The sequence below is a fragment of the Haliotis rubra genome, unplaced genomic scaffold, assembly GCF_003918875.1.
Source record: "Haliotis rubra isolate DU_JTF1 unplaced genomic scaffold, ASM391887v1 Scf24, whole genome shotgun sequence".
Taxonomy (NCBI): Eukaryota; Metazoa; Mollusca; class Gastropoda; order Lepetellida; family Haliotidae; genus Haliotis; species Haliotis rubra.
The window spans coordinates 1,117,118-1,128,908 of NW_025766447.1; positions in this window are offsets into that span (position 1 = coordinate 1,117,118).

The window sequence follows — 11,791 nt, forward strand, 5'->3', positions numbered from 1 at the left end:
TTCGTTGTATATAAATGTAGGTTCCACCATATTTTGTTCTGACATTATCCACAAATGCTATTCTCCAGCAGTGTAGAAGTGGTAGAGGCTGAGTTGATGTGCTAGATACAGGGAGCTGACATACATGGTAGATTTCACTATATATTGTACAGTAGATGGTACATAGATGGTATATTCAACCACACGTGGTTCAGAACAGTAGTACATGCTCATACTAGATACCACATGTTGTATAGTAGTCAGTACACAGAGAATACATGTATATAACACCTAATGCTGTGCACTGTCAGTAGATTGTAGTATATGTAAAACACAGTCGGAAACTGGACATGTTAAGCGTTAATTTATACACGTGGAGACAGACAGTCTCATTTCCGTGAAGGTGTGCCTGGACCAACTAGGTTGTGTGCAGCTTATACAGTGAGTAAGTGAATATGATTTTACGCCGCTTTAGCAATATTCCAGCAATATCACAGCGGGGGAAACCAGAAATTGTACGCATGTAGGGAATCGAACCCGGGCCTTCGGCGTGACGAGCCAACGCTTTAACCACTAGGCTACCCCACCGCCCCAGATTATACAGTGTTCGACGTTTTCATGAAGACAAAGTAGTTCAACAAACAGGCATATCCCACAGTTGTGATAAAACAGCTCAGGGGGCCCAACAATCAACATGGCCGCTAGCTTATATACAAATATTGGTTCTGTTATCTGTGTGTGTACAAGCTAGATCAAGCAGGATGTTGGAGACGAGTACCATGTGTCCCGCTATATATACACCTAGTATTCCTGCTTGACAGTACAACTTATATACAAATATTGGTTCTGTTATCTGTGTGTGTACAAGCTAGATCAAGCAGGATGTTGGAGACGAGTACCATGTGTCCCGCTATATATACACCTGGTATTCCTGCTTGACAGTACAACTTATATACAAATATTGGTTCTGTTATCTGTGTGTGTACAAGCTAGATCAAGCAGGATGTTGGAGACGAGTACCATGTGTCCCGCTATATATACACCTAGTATTCCTGCTTGACAGTACAACTTATATACAAATATTCGTTCTGTTATCTGTGTGTGTACAAGCTAGATCAAGCAGGATGTTGGAGACGAGTAACATGTGTCCCGCTATATATACACCTAGTATTCCTGCTTGACAGTACAACTTATATACAAATATTGGTTCTGTTATCTGTGTGTGTACAAGCTAGATCAAGCAGGATGTTGGAGACGAGTACCATGTGTCCCGCTATATATACACCTAGTATTCCTGCTTGACAGTACAACTTATATACAAATATTCGTTCTGTTATCTGTGTGTGTACAAGCTAGATCAAGCAGGATGTTGGAGACGAGTAACATGTGTCCCGCTATATATATACCTGGTATACCTGCTTGACAGTACAACTGTTACGGGTCTACTCAGAAAGGTTCAGGTTAGATGGACACACGTCAACGTGCAAACTAGCACCGTGAGACTGACTTCAGACCTCAACTGTGTTTCCGTTGTAATACGAGTTGGTTGTAGATATGAACACATGTGACGTACAGTACGCCAGGTTTCGTGTCATCAACGGGGAAAAATACACGGAAACTGTCCCTGGATCAGTATGTTGTATACGACAACTAGCTTGTGACATGTACATTTGATGCTTATAGCAGTGTAAGAACTCACCCATTCCCTCATAGACATTTATAACTCTCCCACATCTTTACTCAGAAATCATCTTCGCACTCAATCAAAAACGCGCTGTGAGTTCTCGTATAGAAGCGAACTGTTTGCAATATTTGACGAACAACCCAAATAATCATCGATGCTGTAGTAAGCGTGAAAGAAGGTTCTCGTATTTAAGAGAACTGTTTACAATATTTGACGATCTACAAAGTTTACCACGGACGCGGTCAGTGTGAAAGGCTAAGTGAGTGAGTTTAGGTTTTCGCCGCTTTTAGCAGTATTCCAGCAATATCACGACAACGGACACCAGAAATGGGCTTATAGATTGTACCCATCTGGGGAATAGAACCCGGGTTTTTTTGGCGTGACGAGCAAACGCTTTAACCGATAGGTTACCCCAACGCCCCTCTTCGCATAGAAGAAAAGTGGATATTGAATCGATGTACTCGAAGACACATGGATTCTAAGACTTACCAGAAGGAATCCAGTGACTACAGAAGACCGAGACGCTCACCTGTGATCCCCACGTCCCCCAGAGCTCCCCTCGGTTCACCGGGCTGACCAGGAGGAACACACTGCCATGATAACGTCTCGTGACCACTCAGGGAAAAGTTACTTCCTGATCGGCAAGTATGTGGGTCACACTGTTTTAACAGTCTCTCATTTGTTGGTCCATCACGGAAGCAGACCCTCACCGCAGCAATGCACAATAACTTGTTTGTGTATGGACTCGGATTGCAGCGTTGATAACGATTTCTGTCAATCACACAAGCCTCACATGTACCTGGCGAGTTATGTGATCAGCATGCACACTAACAAATGTTTTTCGGTCTTTTGCAACTTGCGGAGTCGATCACCGTATTTGTTTTTCCAGATTGAAACAATGTCGAAAACCCAATGTACTTGTCCCGAAATTAATATTACATCAAAGTGTAATCACATTCAGTCAGTCAGTCACACACTCGAGCCCATTCACCTAGGTTTTACCCCCAGGTTTGGGATTAGCAAAATGTATTACCTCTACGTTTGTATGAACCGCTGACTTGGTTGATGTATGGTTTACCTCTGGGTCTGTAAATAACACCCAGGTTTACATCTGGGTATGTAAATAACACCCAGGTTTACCTCTGGGTCTGTAAATAACACCTGGATTTACATCTGGGTATGTAAATAACTCCCAGGTTTACCTCTGGGTTTGTAAACAACATCTGGGTTTACCTCTTGGTCTGTAAACAACATCTGGGTTTACCTCTTGGTCTGTAAATAACACCTGGGTTTACCTCTTGGTCTGTAAACAACATCTGGGTTTACCTCTTGGTCTGTAAATAACACCCAGGTTTACCTCTTGGTCTGTAAACAACATCTGGGTTTACCTCTTGGTCTGTAAACAACATCTGGGTTTACCTCTTGGTCTGTAAATAACACCCAGGTTAACCTCTTGGTCTGTAAACAACATCTGGGTTTACCTCTTGGTCTGTAAACAACACCTGGGTTTACCTCTTGGTCTGTAAATAACACCCAGGTTTACCTCTTGGTCTGTAAACAAGATCTGGGTTTACCTCTTGGTCTGTAAACAACACCTGGGTTTACCTCTTGGTGTGTAAATAACACCCAGGTTTACCTCTTGGTTGTGGTAAACAAGATCTGGGTTTACCTCTTGGTCTGTAAACAACACCTGGGTTTACCTCTTGGTCTGTAAATAACACCCAGGTTTACCTCTTGGTCTGTAAACAAGATCTGGGTTTACCTCTTGGTCTGTGTAAACAACACCTGGGTTTACCTCTGTGATTGTAAATAACACCTGGGTTTACCTCTGTGATTGTAAACAACACCTGGGTTTACCTCTGTGTATGTAAATAACACCCAGGTTAACCTCTGTGATTGTAAATAACACCCAGGTTTACCTCTGTGATTGTAAACAACATCTGGGTTTAACTCTGTGTATGTAAATAACTCCCAGGTTAACCTCTGGGTCTGTAAATAACATCTGGGTTTACCTCTTGGTCTGAAAATAACACCTGGTATTACGTCTGGGTCTGCAAAGGTAACACCTGGTGTTGCCTCTGGGTCTGCAAATAACACCCAGGTTTACCTCTGGGTCTGTAAAGTAACACCAGATGATACCTTCATATTTGTCAATGACATCAGATCATACCTCCATGTTTGTAAATGACATTAGATGATATCTTAATGTTTGTAAATGACACCAGATGCTACCTCCATCTTTGTAAATAACACAAGATGATGATATCTTCATGTTTTAAATGACACCAGATGATACTTTCATGTTTGCAAATGACGACAGATGATACCTCCATGTTTCTAAATGACACCAGATGATACCTCCATGTTTGTAAATGACACTAGGTGATACCTCCATGTTTGTAAATGACACTAGGTGATACATCCATGTTTGTAAATGACACTAGGTGATACCTCCATGTTTGTAAATGACACTAGGTGATACCTTCATCTTTGTAAATGACACTAGGTGACACCTCCACGTTTGTAAATGACACTAGGTGATACTTCCATGTTTGTACATGACACTAGGTGATACCTCCATGTTTGTAAATGACACTAGGTGACACCTCCATGTTTGTACGTGACACTAGGTGATACCTCCATGTTTGTAAATGACACTAGGTGATACTTCCATGTTCATAAATGACACTAGGTGATACCTCCATGTTTGTAACTGACACTAGGTGATACCTCCATGTTTGTAAATGACACTAGGTGATACCTCCATGTTTGTAAATGACACTAGGTGATACATCCATGTTTGTAAATGACACTAAGTGATACCTCCATGTTAGTAAATGACACAAGGTGATACCTCCATGTTTGTAAATGACACTAGGTGATACCTCCATGTTTGTAAATGACACTAGGCGATACCTCCATGCTTGTAAATGACAACAGATGATACCTCTATGTTTGTAAATGACACTAGGCGATACCTCCATGCTTGTAAAAATGACAACAGATGATACCTCCATGTTTGTAAGTGACACTAGGCGATACATCCATCTTTGTAAATGACACTAGGTGATACTTCCATGTTTGTAACTGGCACTAGGTGATACCTCCATGTTTGTAAATGACACTAAGTGATACCTCCATGTATGTAAATGACACCAGATGATATCTCCATGTTTGTAAATGACACTAGATAATATGTCCATGTTTGTAAATGACACTAAGTGATACGTCCATGTTTGTAAAAGACACTAGATGATACCTCCATCTTTTTGTAAATGACACTAGGTGATACCTCCATGTTTGTAAATGACACTGGGTGATACCACCATGTTTGTAAATGACACCTTCATGTTTGTAAATGACACTAGGTGATACTTCCATGTTTGTAAATGACACTAGGCGATACATCCATGTTTGTAAATGACACTAGGTGATACTTCCATGTTTGTAAATGGCACAAGATGATACCTCCATGTTTGTAAATGACACTAGATAATACGTCCATGTTTGTAAATGACACTAGGTGATACCTCCATGTTTGTAAATGACACTAGGTGATACCTCCATGTTTGTAAATGACACTAGGTGATACTTTCATGTTTGTAAATGACACGGGGTGATACCTCCATGTTTGTAAATGACACTAGGCGATACCTCCATGTTTGTAAATGACACTAGGCGATACCTCCATGTTTGTAAATGACACTAGGTGATACTTCCATGTTTATAAATGACACTAGGCGATACATCCATGTTTCTAAATGACACTAGGTGATACCTCCATGTTTGTAAATGACACTAGGCGATACCTCCATGTTTGTAAATGACACTAGGTGATACCTCCATGTTTTGTAAATGACACTAGGTGACACTAGGTCCTCAATAGAACAATATATAACTTTGTGGTTTGGGGTTTAGTACAGGGGAGTACGTGTTGTGGTGGGGGAGTGGGTCATGTTGTGATATGCTATACCTAGGTGTTGTAGGGTGGGGGCCCTGGGGGTAGATGTTGTAGTGGTGGAGTACACGTGTTGTGAAGTGCCGGGAAGTGGGTCATGTTGTGATATGCTATACCCAGGAGTTGTACGTGTTGTGGTGGGGGAGTGGGTCATGTTGTGATATGCTATACCCAGGTGTTGTAGGGTGGGGACCATGGGGGTAGATGTTGTAGTGGTGGAGGACAGGGGAGTACGTGTTGTGGTGGGGAAGTGGGTCATGTTGTGATATGCTATACCCAGGTGTTGTTGTAGGGTGGGGGCCCTGGGGGTAGATGTTGTAGTGGTGGAGGAGGACAGGGGAGTACGTGTTGTGGTGGGGAGTGGGTCATGTTGTGATATGCTATACCCAGGTGTTGTAGGGTGGGGGGCCCTGGGGGTAGATGTTGTAGTGGTGGAGGGACGGGGAGTACGTGTTGTGGTGGGGGAGTGGGTCATGTTGTGATATGCTATACCCAGGGTGTTGTAGGGTGGGGGGGCCCTGGGGGTGGTAGATGTTGTAGTGGTGGAGGGACAGGGCGTACGTGTTGTGGTGGGGGAGTGGGTCATGTTGTGATATGCTATACCCAGGTGTTGTAGGGTGGGGGCCCTGGGGGTAGATGTTGTAGTGGTGGAGGACAGGGGAGTACGTGTTGTGGTGGGGGAGTGGGTCATGTTGTGATATGCTATACCCAGGTGTTGTGGGGTGGGGGCCCTGGGGGTAGATGTTGTAGTGGTGGAGGACAGGGGAGTACGTGTTGTGTGGTGGGGGAGTGGGTCATGTTGTGATATGCTATACCCAGGTGTTGTAGGCCAGTGGGGGCCCTGGGGGTAGATCATCTGGGTATGTAAATAACTCCAGGTTTACCTCTGGGTTTGTAAACAACATCTGGGTTTACCTCTTGGTCTGTAAACAACATCTGGGTTTACCTCTTGGTCTGTAAATAACACCCAGGTTAACCTCTTGGTCTGTAAACAACATCTGGTTTTACCTCTTGGTCTGTAAACAACACCTGGGTTTACCTCTTGGTCTGTAAACAACACCTGGGTTTACCTCTTGGTGTGTAAACAACACCTGGGTTTACCTCTTGGTCTGTAAATAACACCCAGGTTTACCTCTTGGTCTGTAAACAAGATCTGGGTTTACCTCTTGGTCTGTAAACAACACCTGGGTTTACCTCTTGGTGTGTAAACAACACCTGGGTTTACCTCTTGGTCTGTAAATAACACCCAGGTTTACCTCTTGGTCTGTAAACAAGATCTGGGTTTACCTCTTGGTCTGTAAACAACACCTGGGTTTACCTCTGTGTATGTAAATAACTCCCAGGTTAACCTCTGTGATTGTAAATAACACCCAGGTTTACCTCTGTGATTGTAAACAACACCTGGGTTTAACTCTGTGTATGTAAATAACTCCCAGGTTAACCTCTGGGTCTGTAAATAACATCTGGTATTACGTCTGGGTCTGCAAATAACACCTGGTATTACCTCTGGGTCTATAAATAACACCCAGGAATACCTCTGGGTCTGTAAATAACACCTGGTGTTGCCTCTGGGTCTGCAAATAACTCCCAGGTTAACCTCTGGGTCTGTAAATAACATCTGGTACACGTCTGGGTCTGCAAATAACACCTGGTATTACCTCTGGGTCTATAAATAACACCCAGGAATACCTCTGGGTCTGTAAATAACACCTGGTGTTGCCTCTGGGTCTGCAAATAACACCCAGGAATACCTCTGGGTCTGTAAATAACACCTGGTGTTGCCTCTGGGTCTGCAAATAACTCCCAGGTTAACCTCTGGGTCTGTAAATAACATCTGGTATTACGTCTGGGTCTGCAAATAACACCTGGTATTACCTCTGGGTCTATAAATAACACCCAGGAATACCTCTGGGTCTGTAAATAACACCTGGTGTTGCCTCTGGGTCTGCAAATAACTCCCAGGTTAACCTCTGGGTCTGTAAATAACATCTGGTATTACGTCTGGGTCTGCAAATAACACCTGGTATTACCTCTGGGTCTATAAATAACACCCAGGAATACCTCTGGGTCTGTAAATAACACCTGGTGTTGCCTCTGGGTCTGCAAATAACACCCAGGTTTACCTCTGGGTCTGTAAGTAACACCTGGTGTTACCTCTGTGATTTGTCGATCACACCAGATGATACCTTCATATTTGTCAATGACATCAGATGATACCTCCATGTTTGTAAATGACATTAGATGATATCTTAATGTTTGTAAATGACACCAGATGCTACCTCCATGTTTGTAAATAACACAACATGATATCTTCATGTTTTTAAATGACACCAGATGATACTTTCATGTTTGCAAATGACGACAGATGATACCTCCATGTTTCTAAATGACACCAGATGATACCTCCATGTTTGTAAATGACACTAGGTGATACCTCCATGTTTGTAAATGACACTAGGTGATGCATCCATGTTTGTAAATGACACTAGGTGATACTTCCATGTTTGTAAATGACACTAGGTGATACCTCCATCTTTGTAAATGACACTAGGTGACACCTCCATGTTTGTAAATGACACTAGGTGATACTTCCATGTTTGTAAATGACACTAGGTGATACCTCCATGTATGTAAATGACACCAGATGATACTTCCATGTTTGTAAATGACACTAGATAATACCTCCATGTTTGTAACTGACACTAGGTGATACCTCCATGTTTGTAAATGACACTAGGTGACACCTCCATGTTTGTACATGACACTAGGTGATACCTCCATGTTTGTAAATGACACTAGGTGATACCTCCATGTTTGTAAGTGACACTAGGTGATACTTCCATGTTTGTAAATGACACTAGGTGATACCTCCATGTATGTAAATGACACCAGATGATACTTCCATGTTTGTAAATGACACTACATAATACCTCCATGTTTGTAACTGACACTAGGTGATACCTCCATGTTTGTAAATGACACTAGGTGACACCTCCATGTTTGTACATGACACTAGGTGATACCTCCATGTTAGTAAATGACACTAGGTGATACCTCCATGTTTGTAACTGACACTAGGTGATACCTCCATGTTTGTAAATGACACTAGGTGATACATTCATGTTTGTAAATGACACTAAGTGATACCTTCATGTTTGTAAATGACACAAGGTGACACCTCCATGTTTGTAAATGACACTAGGTGATACATCCATGTTTGAAAATGACACTAGGTGATACATCCATGTTTGAAAATGACACTAAGTGATACCTCCATGTTTGTAAATGACACAAGCTGACACCTCCATGTTTGTAAATGACACTAGGCGATACCTCCATGTTTGTAAATGACACTAGATGATACCTCCATGTTTGTAAATGACACAAGGTGATACCTCCATGTTTGTAAATGACACTGGGTGATACCTCCATGTTTGTAAATGACACTGGGTGATACTTCCATGTTTGTAAGTGAAACTAGGCGATACATCCATCTTTGTAAATGACACTAAGTGATACCTCCATGTTTGTAAATGACACTAGGTGACACCTCCATGTTTGTAAATGACACTAGGTGATACATTCATGTTTGCAAATGACACCAGATAATACCTCCATGTATGTAAATGACACCAGATGATATCTCCATGTTTGTAAATGACACTAGATAATATGTCCATGTTTGTAAATGACACTAGGTGATACGTCCATGTTTGTAAATGACATTAGGTGATACCTCCATGTTTGTAAATGACACTAGATGATACTTCCATCTTTGTAAATGACACTAGGTGATACCTCCATGTTTGTAAATGACACTAGGTGATACTTCCATGTTTGTAAATGACACCTCCATGTTTGTAAATGACACTAGGTGATACTTCCATGTTTGTAAATGACACTAGGCGATACATCCATGTTTGTAAATGACACCAGGTGATACCTCCATGTTTGTAAATGACACCAGATAATACCTCCATGTATGTAAATGGCACTAGATAATACGTCCATGTTTGTAAATGACACTAGGTGATACTTCCATGTTTGTAAATGGCACAAGATGATACCTCCATGTTTGTAAATGACACTAGATAATACGTCCATGTTTGTAAATGGCACTAGGTGATACCTCCATGTTTGTAAATGACACTAGGTGATACATCCATGTTTGTAAATAACACTAGGTGATACATCCATGTTTGTAAATGACACTGGGTGATACCTCCATGTTTGTAAATGACACTAGGTGACACCTCCATGTTTGTAAATGACACTAGGTGATACTTCCATGTTTGTAAATGACACTAGGCGATACATCCATGTTTGTAAATGACACTAGGTGACACCTCCATGTATGTAAATGACACTAGGTGATACTTCCTGTTTGTAAATGAAACTAGGCGATACCTCCATGTTTGTAAATGACACTAGGTGATACCTCCATGTTTGTAAATGACACTAGGTGATACCTCCATGTTTGTAAATGACACTAGGTGATACATCCATGTTTGTAAATGACACTAGGTGATACATCCATGTTTGTAAATGACACTAGGTGACACTAGGTCCTCAATAGAACAATATATAACTTTGTGGTTGGGGTGTAGATGTTATAGTGGCGGAGTACGTGTTGTAGTGGTGGAGTACGGGGAGTACGTGTTGTGGTGGGGGAGTGGGTCATGTTGTGATATGCTATACCCAGGAGTTGTAGGGTGGGGGGCCCTGGGGGTAGATGTTGTAGTGGTGGAGGACGGGGAGTTCGTGTTTTGGTGGGGGAGTGGGTCATGTTGTGATATGCTATACCCAGGAGTTGTAGGGTGGGGGCCCTGGGGGTAGATGTTGTAGTGGTGGAGGGACAGGGGAGTACGTGTTGTGGTGGGGAGTGGGTCATGTTGTGATATGCTATACCCAGGTGTTGTAGGGTGGGGGCCCTGGGGGTAGATGTTGTAGTGGTGGAGGACAGGAGTACGTGTTGTGGTGGGGAGTGGGTCATGTTGTGATATGCTATACCCAGGTGTTGTAGGGTGGGGGGCCCTGGGGGTAGATGTTGTAGTGGTGGAGGACGGGGAGTACGTGTTGTGGTGGGGGAGTGGGTCATGTTGTGATATGCTATACCCAGGTGTTGTAGGGGTGGGGGGCCCTGGGGGTAGATGTTGTAGTGGTGGAGGACAGGGGAGTACGTGTTGTGGTGGGGAGTGGGTCATGTTGTGATATACTATACCCAGGAGTTGTAGGGTGGGGGGCCCTGGGGGTAGATGTTGTAGTGGTGGAGGACAGGGAGTACGTGTTGTGAGTGGGGAAGTGGGTCATGTTGTGATATGCTATACCCAGGTGTTGTAGGGTGGGGGGGCCCTGGGGGTAGATGTTGTAGTGGTGGAGGACAGGGGAGTACGTGTTGTGGTGGGGGAGTGGGTCATGTTGTGATATACTATACCCAGGTGTTGTAGGGTGGGGGCCCTGGGGTAGATGTTGTAGTGGTGGAGGACAGGGGAGTACGTGTTGTGGTGGGGAAGTGGGTCATGTTGTGATATGCTATACCCAGGTGTTGTAGGGTGGGGGCCCTGGGGGTAGATGTTGTAGTGGTGGAGGGACAGGGGAGTACGTGTTGTGGTGGGGGAGTGGGTCATGTTGTGATATGCTATACCCAGGTGTTGTAGGGTGGGGGCCCTGGGGGTAGATGTTGTAGTGGTGGAGGGGACAGGAGTACGTGTTGTGGTGGGGGAAGTAAGGTCATGTTGTGATATACTATACCCAGGTGTTGTAGGGTGTGGGGGCCCTGGGGGTAGATGTTGTAGTGGTGGAGGACAGAGGAGTACGTGTTTGTGGTGGGGGGAGTGGGTCATGTTGTGATATACTATACCCAGGTGTTGTAGGAGTGGGGGAGCCCTGGGGGTAGATGTTATGTAGTGGTGGAGGACAGGGGAGTACGTGTTGTGGTGGGAAGTGGGTCATGTTGTGATATACTATACCCAGGTGTTGTAGAATTAAAGGGGGCCTTGGGGGTAGATGTTATGTAGTGGTGGAGGACAGGGGAGTACACGTGTTGTGGTGGGGAGTGGGTCATGTTGTGATATGCTATACCCAGGTGTTGTAGGGTAGGGGGGCCCTGGGGGTAGATGTTATGTAGTGGTGGAGGACAGGGGAGTACGTGTTGTGGTGGGGAGTGGGTC